Below are 19,904 nucleotides of genomic sequence, written 5' to 3'. Positions count from 1 at the left end.
GCATCACATTCAAGCTCAAAAGTTTTAGAAAAGTCAGGAAGAGCTAGAACAGGTGCCTTAGTAAGCTTTTCTTTGAGCAAAGCAAAGGCTTGCTCTTGTTTTTCACCCCAGGTAAATGCCACATTCTTCTTTACTAGCTCATTGAGAGGTGATGCAATTGTAGAGAAATTAGGAACGAACCTTCTATAGAAGCTTGCCAACCCATGGAAGCTCCTAATATCTCCCACACTTTTTGGGGTGGGCCATTCTTGGATGGCCTTGATTTTCTCAGGGTCCACTTGGACCCCATTTCTACCAACTACAAACCCTAAGAAAACTATATTGTCTACACAAAAAGTACACTTCTCTATATTTGCATAGAGGGTGTTTTTCCTAAGGACTGAAAGAACTTGCCTGAGATGTCCTAAGTGATCATCTATGCTCCTACTATACACTAAAATATCATCAAAATAAGCAACTACAAATCTACCTATGAAATCCCTTAAGACATGATGCATAAGCCTCATAAAGGTGCTTGGTGCATTAGTGAGCCCAAAAGGCATCACTAGCCATTCATACAAACCAAACTTGGTCTTGAAAGCGGTTTTCCACTCATCACCCTTTTTCATCCTGATTTGGTGATACCCACTTTTAAGATCAATTTTTGAAAAGATATTGGCACCATGCAACTCATCAAGCAAATCATCAAGTCTCGGAATGGGGTGCCTATACTTTACAATGATGTTGTTGATGGCCCTGCAATCTGTACACATTCTCCACGTACCATCCTTTTTGGGCACCAACAACACTGGCACAGCACATGGGCTTAGGCTCTCTTGGACCCAGCCCTTCTTCAACAATTCTTTAACCTGAGACTCTATCTCCTTAGTCTCCTGAGGGTTAGTCCTATAGGCTGGCCTATTAGGAAGGCTTGCTCCTGGGACTAAATCTATTTGGTGTTCTATTCCCCTTAAAGGAGGTAGCCCAGGGGGTATCTCTTTGGAAAATATATCACCAAATTCATGTAAGAGTTCTTGGACCTTTGGGGGTAAGGTCTCAAATGTAGGAATTGTGGCAGTGCTAAGGGATGTTTCCCTTGATAAGAGAAGGTAGAAAGATTGTTTAAGAAGGAGTGCTCTTTTAATATCACCTTTTGTTGCAAAATGATTTTCCTTCTTAACAATCTTCTTGGAGGAATCCTTTTCCTCTTTTTCCTTCCCCTTGGCCTTTGAAGACAAGGCCTTACTATCCTTCTTTTTCTTTTGTTTTTCTAGTTTTTCTTCCTCATACCTCTTATCTTTCATAGTTAGTTGATCTCTGGCCACCTGTGAAGGTGTTTGAGGATGCAACACAAATTTAGTGCCAAGATGGGTGAGGGTAATCTCATTAGTTAGGCCATTGTAAATGATCTTCCTATCAAATTGCCACGGCCTTCCTAAAAGAATATGTCCTGCCTCCATGGGAACTATATCACAATTAACTTCGTCCTTATATGTCCCAATGGAGAAAGGTACCTTCACTTGTTGGTTAACTATCATTTCCCCTTGCTCATTGAGCCATTGAAGTTTATAAGGTTTTGGGTGGGGAATGATAGTGAGGTTCAACTTGGAAACTAATCTTGGGCTACAACAATTGCAACAAGATCCACTATCCATAATGAGAGAACAAGTTTTATCTAAAATTTTGCATCTTGTATGAAATATGTTCTCTCTTTGGGATTGAGATAGATCACAAGATTGACCTCCAAGGAGCCTTCTAACCATTAAGAGGTCACACAAGTTGGTGCCTAATAATACCATTGGGTGGAAGACTCCAAGTAGATTGAGCTAGAGATCCAAGGGAAGGCCCTAGGGTTCTCATGAGCCTTATGGTTGATTTCGAGCCCATGGGCTAAGTATGAGCCCGCTTATCTTTGTAAATATTAGAATCGGTTTTTCCTTCGTTTGGGCCTTGTATTTTGGCCATTCTAGTAGTATAGGGTTTTAGCCTTGTATTTCGGGGCATTTTAAGTAGTCTTTGTAGTAAGGATTTTTTTTTTGTATTTTCATGTTTTTTGTCATGGGGGTAAGCTTAGCTATTATAGGGGGTGTGTAGCTAAGCTCTAGCTTCTCATCTCAAGGAGGTGAGCTTAGCTACTAGAGAGGTATGTGTAGCTAAGCTCTAGCTTCTTTAGGAATCTTCTTAAGGAAGCTTCTCAAGGAGGTGAGCTTAGTTATGAGAGAGGTGTGTGTAGCTAAGCTCTAGCTTCTCAAGGAAGTTTTCTCAAGAAAGCTTCTCAAGGAAGCTACCTAGTCTATAAATAGAAGCTTGTGTAACACTTGTTGTAACTTTGATGAATGAGAGTCTTGTGAGACACAACTCAAAGTTCAACTTCCCTCCCTTTTTCTTCCTTCAATTTCGTGCTCCCCCCTCTCTCTTTCTCTCCCTCTTTATTTTCCTCCATTGAAGCATCCTCTCCAAGCTTCTTATCCAAGGCTCATCTTGGTGGTGAAGCTCCTTCTTCCATGGCTTATTCCCTAGTGGATGGTGCCTCCTCTCACCTCTTCTCCTTTGTTTTCCGCTGCATCTCCATGGTGGAAAATCACCATTAAAGGACCTCATTGAAGCTCAAAGATCTAACCTCCATAGAAGCCCCACAAGCAAGCTTCCATCACTCAGGTTGATCACCATGGGGGGAAGTTGCCTGCGCACGACAGGGTGACCTTGATACTTGCTTCCTAGTTTTCCTAAGTGAGAGTGTCATGTGGACACGCTTAGGCTATTTCCTGACGAATGATACCATATTGCATTTTAGAGTTGAGTCAGGTGCATGCATCATTCTGAGCATAATCGATTTGAATATGAAAAAGTTGATGATTAGTTTGTTAAGTGTATGTTGAACTGATGAATTATTTAGAATGATTGTGGTTATTGTTATTGTTTTATTGCTAATATAGTCATTTGGTGTTTGTTGATCTTTATAATAAACTCACCCTTGCAATTTTTGTATCGTGTGGTTAGTGCATGTGATGATCTTGAACTTTCGTTCGTGGGAGCAGATGAGTAGCAGTAGGTGACTTGGAGGGAAGTCTTTTGTTGGAGCCGCCAAGCTGACGTGATAACGTTGGAATTTATTTTGGGGGAGAGTTGTGATTTGTTATCAACTCTTAGTTGGTTCCTTGACTCTTTTTGATTGCGCATGTAAGTCCCAAGTTTGGATATATGTAAAAACTAAATTATGTTCTGACATTTGAATGATGTATGGTGGTTTAATATATATATATATATATATATATATATATATATATATATATATATATATATATATATATATATATATTTGTGTTTGTGTGTGTATTTATTCACGTGTTTGTGCGTTGTTTGATGAATGTACATTGTGGAAAATTTACTATCATTTTCATAATCAAATTAATGAAGTTTTCACTTAAAATTGAAATGTCACATTTTATATTTAGTGATATTGTAGCGACAAGGCGGGTCGTTACAGTTCCCATTGCATAACCATGATGGAAGACGTCAATGATGGGAGGGACCTTCACATCTTAGTGATCATGCCTTCCATTGAGGTGACTTGACCCATCCCATCTTAGATTATTTATCACTTTCAGTAGATGATTTTATCATTGACCAATAATCACCTACGATTAAGATGGTTATTAGCTTTTTGTGCTGATTTTTATTGCTTTTGCCAATGCATTTCATGCTATGCAGCCCCTCAAAGTTCTTGCATTCAGGTTAGGATTTTCTACTTGTGATTCATATTTGGCTGTGGTTTAGTTTAACAATAATGGTATTTGATTGTAATGTACACTTGTTAAGTGTTTATGTGTCATGTTATCATTTTCATAATAATGTTTTTATTATTTTAAATTAATTATTTTTTTTAAAAAATTACATTCTAAGACAGGCGTTAGCTAAGAACCGTTTTAGAAATATATCTTATAAGGCCACATATTTTTAAGACAATTTCTTATGGAATTGTCGTCGAAAGTCTTAACTTTCGATGATGTTGGCTTCAAACGATTCAAAAATGTCTTTGTATATTATTTTCAACCGTCGTTTGTCTTTTTTATAGTAGTGCAAGGAGAGAAATGAATACATGAAACATGCCTGAAATAATATATATATGACAAAAAAAAGGTACCAGAATGATTCAACTTTTTTGGTGCAAAAATATGAAGTTCGATAATATGAAAAAAAAAGTGAAATATTTTGTGTTTAAATCACATGATTATGTTCTTTGCTGTGAGGGTGTTGCTTCCAAGTTGTGAAATATATAAGAGAAAAATATATAGATAATTTGTATGCAAATTAAGATTATTTAATAGAAATAAATTGTGAAATGGCAAGAGGAATAGGGGATGTAACATAGGAGCACGAAACATAGGCATTAAAAAAATTTAAGCACGCTTGCTCAAGGTGTGAAACTCCTAAACTCATTACTTTTAATTAATATAATTTTAAAATTTATATAATTTATTTTATTACTTTATTATATATTTCAAACCTTAAGCGTTCAATTAAAAAATCATTATTTAAAAATATAATTTATAATGTATATTTAAAATTAACTATATTAATGGCTTTATTTTTACGTCTGATTCATTATTTTGAAAGTAGTTGATGGTTACAAATTTAATTTGAGTAAATACAATGATTTTGCAGAATTAATGAGATTAATGAACTTTTTTTACAAAAAAATTACATTATTGTTAGATTATATTAGAACAGATAAATTATTTTTGTTGAATTAAAATCTTGATCTAACTGCTCACAAACATTCAAGTCTCTTTAACATATGTTAAATCATATCAATAATTATTATCAAATTAAAATCTTGATCTGGCTCATAATCGTTTAAGTCTCTTTAATATATATTAAATCAAATCAATGATTTTTATCAAATTAAAATATCGATCCAATGACTTAATACACACACACACACAGATATATATATATATATATATATATATATATATATATATATATATATATATATATATATATATATATATATATATATATATATATATATATATATATATATATATATATATATATATATTTACAAAATTAAATAATTATTTTCAAAATATTTTTTACTTTTAAATTGATACTATATTATTTCTTATTTTAATAATTTTTTCTATTTCTGTTTAATAAACATATAAAAGATAATAATTATAATAATAGTAAATCACTATTCTTAAAAACTAATAATCTTCCATTAATTTTATATCACATTAAATCATATCAACCATTGTTGTCAAATTAAAGTTTCTATGTGATAGCTTAAAAATATTGAAGTGGATGTTACATATTTAAATATGATATTGTTGTCAAATTAAAGTTTGAATTGAACGACTCTAACATTTTAAAGTGAAATTTACACGTATGCTAGATTTTAAACATGTGGACACAAGAGTTTGTTTAAATTATATATTTTGATATTTTTATTTGATATACTTTTAAAATATATGTATATAGATAAAATAATATTTAAGATTTAATGGTATATTAAATATAATTATACTAAAATTGAGCAAGATAATTAATTTTATTTTTAATTAAACAAATATTGTCTTAAAAAATATTATGTGCATTTAAACTTACTATTATTTGTTCCTTCATCGAGTATTAATAATGTTTCACTACGTATATTAAAAGAAAAAATATAAAAAGAATGTAAATATAATAAATATAATATATAATTATTTTTATTTGAGTTTTGATTTTTGTAATTGTAGATATTATCCTATTAGGCATTTGATTTTTTGGGTTTATAATTAATATTTTTAAATGTATTATAATTAAAAAAATTATTTTAAATTTATGGAAATTGTGTTATCTTTTATAAGATATTTACTTGTTAATTATTTTAATGACAATTTTTTTTTTCATTTTGAAGGTATTATTTTTAATTATGTTCTATGATTGAAGTTTTGAGTTGGTTAACCTCATTGAATTTTTATCCAAAATATAAAAAAATAATCCAAATAATACAACTGAGAAATTATTTATATCAATGATATAAAGGAACCAATTTCTAAACGTCCATTTGTTTTTTTTTTTTTTTTTTTGTACCCAATTAAGAAATCGGTCATTCGGGAATCGATTTCTTAACTAGTTTTTTTAACGTTTTTTGTTATTTGTTTAATTTAATTTATTTATTTTTAATTATTTATAAAAATAAAATTTTATTTTACATATGTTGTGAATTTTATAATTTTTTTTTGTTTAAAATTATTTCCAAACGTTTCTACCGTGTTTTTAATTCCACATAGAGATTCATTTTTAAATTAATTTTTTTAAAGAAAACACATGTAATCCATTTTTTCAAATAATATTTAAAAAAAAAATCCTTAAATGAAATATTTAGAATATATGGCATAATTTGAAACTAAATATACCTAACAAAAAGGAAAAAAAATGAAACCAAGTTTATCTAGATTAAAGAAGATGAAAAAAATAAAGAAAACTTAGATAAATAAATTGTGGGTTAAATACAAATTTTACTAACAAAAGATTAAATTAAATTTTTTTATGGAAAGATTAAAATATTTAATTTTTAAAAAATGGAAATGAAAGAAAATGGAAATCCACTCGGAAAAAATATATTTCAATCATACAATAGTTTTTTTTCATTTCATTTTCATTTTTTTTAAAATAATGTGAATGTATTGTTATTTTGCATGATTGAACAAGAAAAAAAAAAAAGCTTAGGTAAACATCATAATCCTCTAGACTAACACAATTAAAGTAGAAAATCTTTTAAAAAATAACAACAAAATTATAATGATGAATTACAAATTTATTCTAAAAAAGTTATAACAACTAGTTTGTGCAATGACTACAAAGATTCATCATGCATCAAAGCAATGATCTCATTAGTTGTTATTGGTTTCCTTGGTTTGTGTAGCAGGGCAAGGATTACACCTAAAAAACACCCAAAAGTTGTTTTCAACTCAATATGACCTTTGATGCTAAATTTTGAATAGATGAAAAATATTTTTCCCTCATCATCGTCATGTTTGAGCTCCATACAGTCGTATTCAACACAATCATCACCTATGTAAATTGGATAACGATAAAAAAGATCAAGTAAAAATTTACAATCTCCATTGGCGTAAAAAAATGTTTTCCTTAAGGCATCAAGTGACATGTCCTCAATTATTGTGATGACTTTAGGACCACTAGGGCATTCAAACATTATCCCTTCATATGATGGAATAATGTCACCATCGCAATACACAAGAATGGATACACTTTTCATGTTTTAAGCAATATGGTGAATATCAAACAAAGGTGTTGAGTTGCATCTAATCCCTATTGCTATTTATATCTGGTGATCATACAAACGGCTCATAACGCACCGATAATATAAATGGTTTGGATTACATCTTAATTTATTACAGTTGGTTTGCATAATTTAAAAAAAGCAATGTTCAGTCAAATTGTCTCATAAAAAGCATCGTTTAGTCACATTGTCTCGAAACAAGTAATGCGAGGTCAATTCGTTTGGGAAAAAGCAACGTGGGATCAAATCGTCTTGAAAAAAGCAATGCTCAGTCAATTTAGTTAATTTCCAATCAATTAACAAGGGCAAACTCACATTCATAGTACACAATAATTTAATAAGGGTAATTAATGTCGTCTGTGTCTACTAGTTCGACATTTGGGAGGTTGCCTATTTCTTGTTGGCTATGGAAAAACTCGTCCATGCTTTTGTGGTTGAAGTTGTTCATCAAGAACAACAGATTGCTCTTCCTAGATGAAGTCATTAATATTTGGTTGATTGGTTGAAGAATTGCTGGGAATAGTTTGGTGAAAGGATGCAAACGAAGGTATTGACATACTTTACATGAACACATAAGCAAATTCCAATGTTCGAAGATTTGTACCTGTGAGGTTGCTCATAAAGTCTTATTCACTAGCACTAAAGAACTATGGATTGTACCCATAATATTGAGGATGATGTTGTTGTGGCACGAATTCTTATGATTGAGGAGGTGGTTGTAGTCCTTCATCATGCATGCTAGCAATAGATGGTGGACTTTGTGGTGGAGGATGTTGTCGCAACCTACCCTTCAGCGGGAGGGCGACGCGTGACTCGCGGGTGCGTGTTCCAAGAAAGGAATATGCGCGGAGTCGCCACCAACGTTTATTTGAGGAAAACGTCGGAAAAACCAGAAAAGACGTGATCTACGAACTTTAAGTGAAAGGTTCGGGAGTTGTATTTACGCACGGGGAAGATATTAGCACCCCACACGTCCGTCACAAGAGACGGCAACCTTTAATCAAATGTGCAAATATGACTTCAATTTTTATGTTCCCTTTTACGTCTTTATTTCTTTTTGTACTTTTTATATTTTTTAACTTTTTGCGGTCGACGAGGGTGTTTCCCTTGCTCCTACGTATTCCTTAATTGCGATAAGGGAATCAGACCTACGTAGTTCTTTGTGAACAAAGTGTTTGGTTAAGTTATCTTTATTCTTTTTGCAAGACATGTTTTTATTGAATGAAAGGTCTTTTAAGGCGTCGGACCATTAAACAAACTTTCAATTCTTTTGAAAAGAGAGAAGACATTAAGGCATTGGACCATTTAATGTTCTCTTTATTTTTTGAAAGAGGTAATATAGCTACATGTTGATTTTAGCCCCTTTTGAAATTTACACTTAATCGATAAAAGCGGAAAAGACCATTTCAAGGCTTTGGACCTTTGAAAATGGCTTTTTTAGGCAACGTCAAAAGTTTGGTTTATGAATTGATTTTAGCCTTAGTTTCACTTTGGTTATTAATCGATTTGATTAAGAAAGAGAAATCCCAAAGGAAAATGTCCGATTGATTCTTTTTGATTTATTTTACTAAAAGATATTTTTGATTATTATATTATTATTTTACCTTTTTTTTGGCTTCCAACGTAGTTACGGCATGACCGAACGGTCGGATTTCATTTTAACAGAAACTAACGGATATTGCAATTTAAATGATCGGTGGAAATTTATTTTATTTTTTGATTAGATGAGAAAATGACTTAAGCAAATGATTAAAGCACGTCAAAAGGGGGTACAGAAAGTAAATAAAATGAAAATTAAAAGCACGTAAAAACAAATGGGGACCACCACAGGTACATAGAATGAATTGAAAAGCTCGATTTGGAAACTTACCCATTGAAGACCGAAGAACGATGACGAACGAACGAATAACGTCGAAGAACGGCTGAAAATCTTCGCGAAAATCCCCACGGAAACCTTACGGAAGCGCCTCGGCTCGGATTTTCTTCACGGAACCAATTTTTTCCTCTAATTTCAAGTGATTCTTGAATTACCAGGAGGGCTGAATGAAATCCTTCTTCATTTCTCCCCCTATTTATAGCAAAATGGGGGAGATGCTTACCACCCAGCTCGCCCAGCTGAGCAAGGTGACTTCCTCCAGAAGCAACCGCCTTCTGGAGGAATCTTCTGGAGGGCCCAAGTGGGCCTGATTGCTATTTACACCCCCATTTCTACTAAATACACCCCTTGCCCTTTTTTTTGGTGATTCTTTTTCGTAAAGTTACGGAAACTTACAAATTTTGTAACGATACCTGTTTTCTTTCTGTAATGTTACGGAACCTTGCGGATTACATAATCATCCCCTTTTTGACTACGGAACCTCACGAATTGTGCAACAATGCTTCCTTTTGAGTTCTGGCATGTCACGGAACTTCACAAATTGCCTGACGATGGGTGCCAAGTACCTCAAAATGGTTAAATGAAAGTTGCATGCCACCAAGCAAAGGTCCCCGGACGAAATTAGGGTATGACAGTTGCCCCTTTTTACTTGTCTTTTATTGGAGATAAAAGGGAAGTAAAGATAAGACACTAATTTCGTTCGAGCGAAACACCTTTCGGCCAGTGAACCTTCCTGTCAGCGGAACCTGCAAAAATCTGAAAATGATTAGTATCGACACATCATCCCGATACTGTCGAATTTGTTCCTCTCGGTTGATATAAGACGCAGAATGACCATAATTTGTCTCCACGTTTTGTTGGACACGATCGCCTCTGGGTGACGAAAAGATGTGCGAAATGACAAAGGGCGCAAAATTTGTCTCTGCGCGTTTATCACCCAACTTGCGAAATCTGAATGGTAAAGGGCGCAAAATCTATTTCTACGCGTTTACCCACTCAGCTTATTGTTCCTGAATGATAAAGGGCGCAGAACATGTATCTGCACGTTTATCCACTCAACTTGTTGTTCCTGAATGATAAAGGGCGCAGAACATGTATCTGCACGTTTATCCACTCAGCTTGCTATCATGCTTTGAGTTTTAGAGATAGCAAAAGAAAGTTTATACGGATAACCACTCGGGTATCTCCGCCTGTCAGTGTGACTCAAACGTCAGTATGACAGATCTTGTGAGCGCGGAAGATGACGTAAATCTCTGCGTGTCAACGGGCTTGTTGGGTCGCGATTGACGAAGGGTGCAGAAGACGACGTTAGTCTCTGCATGCTATCAGGCTTTCTATCTTACAGATAGCAAAAGAATGTTTATACGGATAACCACTCGGGTATTTCCGCTCGTCAGTGTGACTCAAATGTCAGTATGACAAATCTTGTGAGTGCGGAAGATGACGTAAATCTCCGCGTGTCAACGGGCTTGTTGGGCCGCGATTGACGAAGGGTGCAGAAGACGACGTTAGTCTCTGCATGCTATCCAGCTTTCTGTCTTACAGATAGCAAAAGAATGTTTATACAGATAACCACTCAGGTATTTCCGCCCGTCAGCGTGACTCAAATGTCAGTATGACAGATCTTGTGAGCGCGGAAGATGGCGTAAATCTCCGCGTGTCAACGGGCTTGTTGGGCCGCGATTGACGAAGGGTGCAGAAGACGACGTTAGTCTCTGCATGCTATCAGGCTTTCTATCTTACAGAGATAGAAAAAGAATGTTTATATGGATAACCACTCTGGTATTTCCGCCCATCAGCGTGACTCAAACATCAGTATGACAGATCTTGTGAGCGCGGAAGATGACGTAAATCTCCGCGTGTCAACAGGCTTGTTGGGCCGCGATTGACGAAGGGTGCAGAAGATGACGTTAGTCTCTGCATGCTATCAGGCTTTTTGTCTTACAGATAGCAAAAGAAAGTTTTGAAAGTGCGGACAACCACTTGGGTATCTCCGCATGTCACATGACTCTAGTGTCAGTATGACAGAAATTGTGGGGCGGCCGACAAAAGCGAGGCTCTTGCTCCTACGTATCCTCAAATGAGGAATTCAGACCTACGTAGTTCTGGATAACTTGTGAGACTAAAAATAGTCTCGGTGTTTTCTTCACTAAAATGCGAACATGCTTTAGTAAAGAGACAAAATTTCCAACTGATCAGAGCAACATATTTTTGGATGAAAAACAATGTGTCTACTAGGGAAGGAATGTAAACTAATGAAATCTTCTCATAACCATAAATGAGATTTTGGATGTTAGCATTTTGCTTCTAAATGAGCATTTAGAGGAAACACTGGGTTCAGCAAAAATAGAAGAAACTCACTCAAAGTGTATCAATTTCGCACAGGTAAGTGTTTCATCCTAATTCCGAACCATAGATATGTCATGACTTGACTTTGCAAATCATTTCCTATCAAATCAAAGATTACATGCACGATCATGGATCAATAGGAATTTTCTTTGGAATTGGGTTCTTTTGATGGGAAATTTGGCTCTAAGTTTTCTGGCCTTTTTCTTTTCTGTTTTTGTTTTATGCGAGGCGAACAAGTCACCGACGCACAAGATTTTGGTTGGCAATCTAAGGGAGAAAACCACTTTAGGTCGTGGTTTCCTTTCCTTCTTTTTGTTTATTTGGTGACAATTCTGTATTGTTTAGATATCATCTGGTCCAACGACCTTTCTGCACCTTTCCTCTATTTTCCTTCGATCCTTGATCGGGAATTTTCTTTCCTTCCTTTTCTTCCTTCCACTCTTTGATTTGGGAATTTTCCTTCTTTTCTTTTTTTTTTGCTTTCTCCCACTCTTTGATTTGGGAATTTTCCTTCTTTTCCTTTTTTTTTTGCTTTCTCCCACTCTTTGATTTGGGAATTTTCCTTCTTTTCTTTTTTTTGCTTTCTCCCACTCTTTTTCTTCCGAGGGTAGGGATTGACATTCTCACCCCGGGTCAAAGTTTATGGTAAGTTAGGATTTTTGGCTCAAGGCTTGTAAAATGGATAGACATGACACATGTTAGGGTTTGGTTTAGTTCAGGGATAAAAGGGAATGTCCCACATTATTTCCATGACACAAATGCAACAATGATGATTTGGAAATTTTATGCAAAACTAGTCATGCATGCACCTATGTGGACACTCAAGTGTCGAAAATTTTTTGGTCATGTGATGCTAGGGCTCAGGATTCATTTCCTCTATTTTAAGTCAACCCAATGTTTCCAAAATATGTTCTTTTATCAATTTGTGCATTCATCCGAGTCTATTTTTTTGGTGTTCAGGAAAATTTTCACAGCATTCACCCTTCAGGTGTATACACATTTTTTTTCAAAAACTGGTTATGACCAGTGAAAACTTTTTTCAAAGAAAAGTTGGGAGTCATCTCTTTTCAAAAGCATATTGTTTTTTTTTCAGCTAGACAACTTATTTTTTTCTTTTGATCATTTGTTTATTTCTTTTTCTTGTTTGTTTTTTAGGACGACGTTCCTAAATGAAACTCTACGCGGTTCCGGAACTTCAAATAAACATTGTCGACAATAACGACATAAGCATTAACGCAACAATCCAAACAAGATGTATGCGCAAAACAAAAGACAATCGAAACAACAAAAACACACGTTAGCCTCATAAAATAACATAACACAAAAATGACAAAAAAATGAACATAAAACTGAAAAAATCATGAATCTGGGGAATCTCCCAGTCATGTGGCTCCACTCCCTCCCAAGAAGCCGAGCAAACCTGACATCTCCTCATCCTCGCGGGCCTCATCTGGCTCGCCGGGAGCCTCTGCGGATGCCTCTGCAGCCTGGGCCTCAGGCCAATCTCCGAGCCATGATACCTCTGCCCTGAACTGATTCGGAGTAGGGCATGGAAAAGAAACAAAACCCTTGCTCTACAGGATGAGGCTAAGCTAATATAGAGAGTCATGGGTCTGCACGTGCGCCCTGTGGTTGGCCGCCTGCTGGCGAACCAAATGCCGTAAATACTGCTCTGTGTCAAATGACCCAGCTGGGTCAGCCTGAGGAGGTGGAGGCGGTGCATCTAGGGCCTGAGGGTCGCCACCCTGTGCCTGTCTCTGCGTGCAATACTTCTCAATAAAAGCTCGAGTGATGGGTGGCCGAATCACCTTACTAGGTGCGACGAGGACTCCGAACGACTGGCAGAGTCCTGTGATCAAAGCCGGAAATCCTAGGGCCTTGTTGGACTTATTCGGGTCCAGAGGGTGCCTGGTAGGCGGCATACCTGCAAAGAGATAAATGGCATCAGCGATCAACTGAGCCACATGAACGCTCATCCGTGTCAGAATGGCATACACCAGATGACACTTCGGTAGGGGGAGGTCAGAATTATGATCGCTGGGTAGGATGTTGCTAAGCAGCAACATCATCCATGTCTGAGTCAGGGTAGTCATATTGGTGCGCATGATTCGCACCCGCCTCCCGGCAGCGGTCCGGGCAAAATCCTGCCCCGGTATACACAGCAACTGGGCGATGGCCTCCTCATCAAACCCATCGGCCCGATTCCTCCTCTGACCATACTCGCATTCCTGGCCCTCCTCCAGCACTAAAGGATATCCCAGGAACTGGTTGAGGGCATCCGCATTGAAAGGGATCCACTGACCCCTCACCCAAGATCGCATATCACGCACACCCTCCTCTGTAGGCCAAGCATTGACATAAAACTCGAGGACTATGTCTGGGTCGAACTTGGCCATGGGGGTAACCAGCGATGCCCACCACCGGCGAACTATCTCTTCCTGGAAGTCGGTATACTCGTCGTCCCTAAGCTGGACGCGTCTCTCCTGGAGGAATGACCATCCTTTGTCTTTCCTGGATCTCTTTGAGGCGAGCTTCCTTGGGGTCATTTCCTAAAAAGACAAACATTTTGGGAAGTTAGTTTCACCAAGAAATGCTACTTTCAAAACAAAAACGGCATGAAACCTCCTCCAATAAACACAAACATCAATGTAAATTTAAAACAAACTCATGCACACATTTCCTTACGAACATACATTCGCACAAGATATTCTGCTAACTAAAAATTGCACTCATGTATAACCAAGGCATCTTCGTTACCTAGATCACGTATATGCACTTCCAAGGCGTATTTTGCTACCTAAATCACATGCATTTCCTTTGCTAAATTTACACACATGCATACTCAAGATATTTTGGCTACCAAAAATTGCACACGTGCACATTCGGGTATTTCTAATACCTATACATACACAAATTTCATGAGGAATCTTGGTTACCCACACAATAAGGTGCTACATTTTATGCTTATTCAAGTGTTTTTGCTACCTAAAGCTGCATGCAAATTCAAGTATATTTTTTGCTAACTAAAATTGCATTCAAATTAAAAAGGTATCTTTGTAAGGTATTTCTTTACATAACATACAATATATATACATTTTTGTGAGACATTTTGACTACCCAAAAATTACATGTACACAAATCCAAGTATCTTGCTACCATATCCAAAGGTGTAAATTGCTAAAGGTATTTTGCTACCTATTCTACACCTACATGTCCATGATGAAAAAATTTCTAAACATCTAAGTGTAAGGAAACTATTATGGCATAGCCCATAGCTAATTGCTGGCCAAAAAGGGTAGCTTCACCTAATATGCACCCATTCTCGTGTTCTGTTGCATCCAAAAACAAGCTTCGGTTCCTAGGCCAAGGGTGTATGTGGGGCAATCTTTCTAGCCCTTATGAAACTGAATACACGCTCCAAAGACAGCAAACATGTGCAAACCAAATTGTCCAATAGGTTGTTTCCCTACAAAATCATGCGCAAATGCCATTGAGGCATTTCACTGAACACTTGGTGGGCGCATGTTTAGGGATTAATAGCAAGAGAATGAGGACAATGTGGCATGCCCCATTGCTCCAAAATGCATTACAGGCCTAGGGCCATCTCATACAAACCCTCAATCTAACCCAATCAAGCAAGAAAACAAACCAAAATTGCCCCACATATCTGAGCACATCCCCACAATCTAGAGCACCAAAAGAAGATCAAAATGCACCAATGAAAAGCTAGAAAGCTTAAAGATGGAATACTTACTTGCTGGTGACGAATAAAAGCACAAAACGGAATCAAAAAATGCGAAAAATGATGACCCTAGGGCTGCAAACTCGTAAATCCCGTGGGTATTGCTTTTGAATGGGGGGGAATAAGTTTTTGAATGCAAAAACGTTCCCCTCCCTTGTTTTTGTATTTTGGTGCAGGGGTTGCTCGCCCAGGCAAGCTCAGCTCGCCCAGGCGAGCTAACCTGCCATTTTTTTATTTATTTTTATTTTTTTAGGGGAAACATAACCATGGCCCCCTCTCTTTACAGGTTAACGTTTGCCTACTCGAACTTACTTAAGTTAGAATTAGGCATCGATTTACTTATTTAAAACAAACAATAGTAATAATCACTGTGAATTCAAAGGATACTGGGCTGCCTTGCAGCGACGTTCTCTGCTTGTCCAGCGCTGGGAAGGGACGACGATCGGTCAGTCGTGACCCTATCCTCCATTTGCGTCCGTTCCTAAGTACTTGCAAGTAGGAAACAAACAATGTGCGGCCAATCATGACCGGGTCATTGTCTTACCTTGATTGGTTTTCTGTCTTTAACCTTGCCTCGACCCCTGACAGTAGCTCAAGATGATTCTGCCCCTGTTTTATCACAACAATATGCATGCGTATGCGTATGCATGAACGTTTTTTAAATGCAGCAATTTTTAGTGAAAGCTGGTTTAGGTTCAATTTTAATTAAGCGCTTGGGGCATCCCATGAACTGAGCGAAAAGGCTCAGGCGATCACAAACTAACACATGGTTTAAAACCAACGTGAGGACTAAAGCCTCGAACCCACATTCACTTCTTTAAAAGATTGTAACGAGAGATACAGTAGACGGGGAATCCCTGGGGGAAACCCCAGAAAACACACAAAGATAAAGAACATGCAGCGGCATCCTTTATTGGCCCAGATTCTAGGCATAGTATCGCTTGACAACATTAGAGTTCACGGGTGAAGGTAGCTCCTCGCCGTCCATGTTGGTAAGCACCAGGGCTCATCCGGAAAAAGCCCTCTTCACAACAAAAGGCCTTTCGTAGTTTGGGGCCCACTTTCCTCGATTGTCCTTGACAGCATGGGACATCTTTTTCAACACCAGGTCTCCCTCATGGAACTTGCGCAAGCGTACCTTCTTGTCGAATGCATTCTTCATTCTTTGCTGGTACAGGTGCCCATGACTCATGGCCGTTAAGCGCTTACCTTCAATAAGGTTGAGTTGGTCATAGTGCGTTTGAGCCCACTCTGATTCCTTTAATCCGGATTCCGCCAAGATTCTTAATGACGGGACTTCTACCTCAAACAGTAGCACAGCCTCCATTCCATATACCAATGAGAACGGCGTTGCCCCGGTTGACGTGCGCACTGAAGTCCGGTAACCGTGTAACGCGAATGGGAGCATCTCATGCCAATCTTTATATGACATGGTCATCTTTTGGATGATCTTTTTGATATTCTTATTGGCCGCTTCTACGACTTCGTTCATCTTTGGTCGGTAGGGCGTGGAATTGTGATGTTGGATTTTAAACTCATCGCACATCTCCCCCATCATCTTATTATTCAAATTGGTGCCGTTGTCCGTGATGATCTTCCTTGGCAAACCATATCGGCAGATGATCTCCTTCTTGATGAACCTGACCACCACATTCCTGGTGACGCTAGCGTATGATGCGGCTTCGACCCATTTAGTGAAGTAATCGATCGCCACTAGGATGAAACGATGTCCATTTGCAGCTTTGGGCTCTATGGCTCCAATTACATCTATTCCCCACATGGAAAAGGGCCACGGTGTGGTCATGACATTCAGAGGATGTGGCGGAGCATTGACATTGTCTACGAACGCTTGACACTTGTGGCATTTCCTTACATGGACGCAGCAGTCACTTTCCATGGTGAGCCAGTAATAACCTGCCCTCAAGATTTTCCTGGCCATAGCATGCCCATTGGCGTGCATTCCAAACGAACCCTCGTGGACTTCCTCGATCATGTGGTTCTCCTCTTTGGCATCCACGCATCGCAGGAGAATCATGTCGTGGTTTCTTTTATATAGTATGCTCCTGCTCACGAAGAAACCGGCCGCCAACCTTCTCAACGTCCTTTTATCATTGTCGGAGGCCTCCGGTGGGTACTCTTTGCTTTCGACGTATTGCTTGATATCGAAATACCAAGGCTTACGGTCCCGTTCCTCTTCCACCTGGAAACAATGCACGGGTTTACCACGACACCAGAACTCGATGTATGGTAGATCCCCATGTGGCGTTAGCTGGAACATGGATGCCAAAGTAGCAAGCGCATCCGCCATTTGATTTTCCTCCCGGGGAACATGATGAAAGGAGATTTCATCAAAGGAATTAGTCAACTCCTTGATATAGGCTTTGTAGGGTATCAGCTTGGGGTCTCTAGTTTCCCATTCCCCTCTCAGCTGATGGATCACCAACGCTGAGTCCCCATACACCTTGAGTAGCTTGACATCTGAGTCAATCGCTACCTGGACGGCCAGGGCACATGCTTCATACTCGGCCATGTTGTTGGTGCAGTCGAATCCTAGCCTGGCTGTGAAAGGTACACATTGATTATCCGGAGAGATCAATACTGCTCCAATGCCATGGCCTAGAACATTCGACGCTCCGTCAAACCATACGGTCCATTTGTCCCGATCTTCGTCTAATTTTTCCTCAAACAAGGCCATGATGTCCTCATCCGGGAACTCAGGATGCATGGGCTGATAGTCGTTAAGAGGCTGCTGAGGCAAATAATCTGCTAAGGCGCTTCCTTTTATCGCCTTTTGGGTGACATAAACTATATCAAACTCGGATAGCAGGACTTGCCACCGAGCGATTCGTCCCGTGAGAGCTGGCTTTTCAAAGATATACTTAACCGGGTCCATCTTGGATATCAACCAGGTAGTATGACTCAGCATGTACTGCCTTAGGCGATGGGATGTCCATACTAAAGCACAACACGTTCTTTCGAGCAAGGAGTAATTCATTTCACAAGCCGTGAACTTCTTACTCAGGTAGTAGACAACATGCTCTCTCTTTCCGGATTCGTCATGTTGCCCTAGCATACATCCCATTGATTCGTCCAAGATTGTCATGTACAAGATGAGAGGCCTTCCAGGTACCGGTGGCATAAGCACAGGAGGATTCATGAGACACTTCTTGATCCTTCCAAAAGCCTCTTGGCAATCCTCATTCCAGCGGTCAGTTTGGTTTTTGCGTAAGAGTTTGAACAACAGCTCACAAATGGCGGTGAGCTGTGATATGAATCTGGCGATGTAATTCAAGCGTCCGAGGAAACCTCGGACTTGCCTCTCAGTACGGGATTCCGGCATCTCAAGGATGGCCTTCACCTTTTCGGGGTCTACCTCTATCCCTTTCTGGCTTACGATGAAACCAAGCAATTTCCCTGACTTGACCCCAAAGGTACACTTAGCAGGGTTCAACCTCAATTGGTACTTCCTAAGCCTTTCAAACAACTTCCGTAGGTTGACAAGGTGTTCTTCCTCGGATTTAGATTTAGCAATTATGTTGTCCACGTAGACCTTGATCTCTTGGTGCATCATATCATGGAACAAAGCTACCATAGCCCGTTGATAAGTTGCCCCGACATTCTTGAGTCCAAAAGACATCACCTTATAACAGAATGTTCCCCACAGGGTTACGAAGGTGGTCTTTTCCATATCCTCCGACGCCATTCTTATCTGATTGTAACCGGAGAAACCATCAATGAAGGAAAATAAAGCGAAATTGGTCGTATTATCTACGAGGATATCAATGTGTGGCAACGGGAAATTGTCCTTGGGACTGGCCCGATTCAGGTCCCGATAATCCACACACATTTGTACCTTCCCATCCTTCTTAGGGACTGGTACAATGTTGGCAACCCATTTTGGGTACTGAGCGATTGCTAGAAAACCAGTGTCAAATTGCTTCTTCACCTCTTCTTTTATTTTCAAGGATGTTTCAGGCTTCATCCTTCTCAGTTTCTGCTTTACCGGGGAGCACTCGGGATTTAGGGGTAATCGGTGCTGTACAATGTCAGAACTTAAACCGGGCATATCTTGGTACGACCAAGCAAAGATGTCTTGGTAGTCTCTTAGCAGGGTTATTAATTCTTCACGGATAGGTGCGATAATACCCGTGCCTATCTTTATTTCCCTTTTTCCACTGTCAGCTCCCAAGTCTACTAGTTCTGTTTCTTCTTGATGAGGCCCTATTTCTTGTTCCTCATGAGCGACTAACCTTTCTAACTCCGGGGGAAGTCCCACATCCTCGTTTTCTTCATCCTCTGTTTGACTCGTTTCTTGCTTGAAGTCGATAGGCGGGTCCCAGGTATTAGTACCTTCGAGGGACTCGTCGTTGGATCTGCCATTAAATATAAAGAAGTAAACATGCAAATGGATGAGAATGGGTAGAGACGTAGGAACAGATGAAGAAAGATCCTTGTATTATATATTCAAGAGCAAAAGACATAAAGCCTTAACAAAAGAAAACTCTAAATCCTAGGCCCAACTATAGAGCTTTTAAAACCGTAAAGGTTTACATTATGCTTGTTGCGTAAATGTCCGGGCGCTCCTCCACTTGCCAATTTCCTAGTCGGAAATCAGGAGGGCACGGTCGTACCAAATTCAATGCACTCGGAACATCATCTTT

The 19,904-nt window shown here is 38.5% G+C and overlaps 1 pseudogene; it reads right to left on the bottom strand.

Moving 5' to 3' along the window:
• LOC114368208 overlaps nt 1–19,904 on the bottom strand; it is an 80,472-nt pseudogene that overhangs the window by 14,419 nt on the left and 46,149 nt on the right.

Source organism: Glycine soja, chromosome 9 (genome assembly GCF_004193775.1).
Source record: "Glycine soja cultivar W05 chromosome 9, ASM419377v2, whole genome shotgun sequence".
Lineage (NCBI taxonomy): Eukaryota > Viridiplantae > Streptophyta > Magnoliopsida > Fabales > Fabaceae > Glycine > Glycine soja.
The sequence above is the reverse complement of the archived record's forward strand: the minus strand, read 5'-3'. Positions and strand labels throughout refer to the sequence as shown.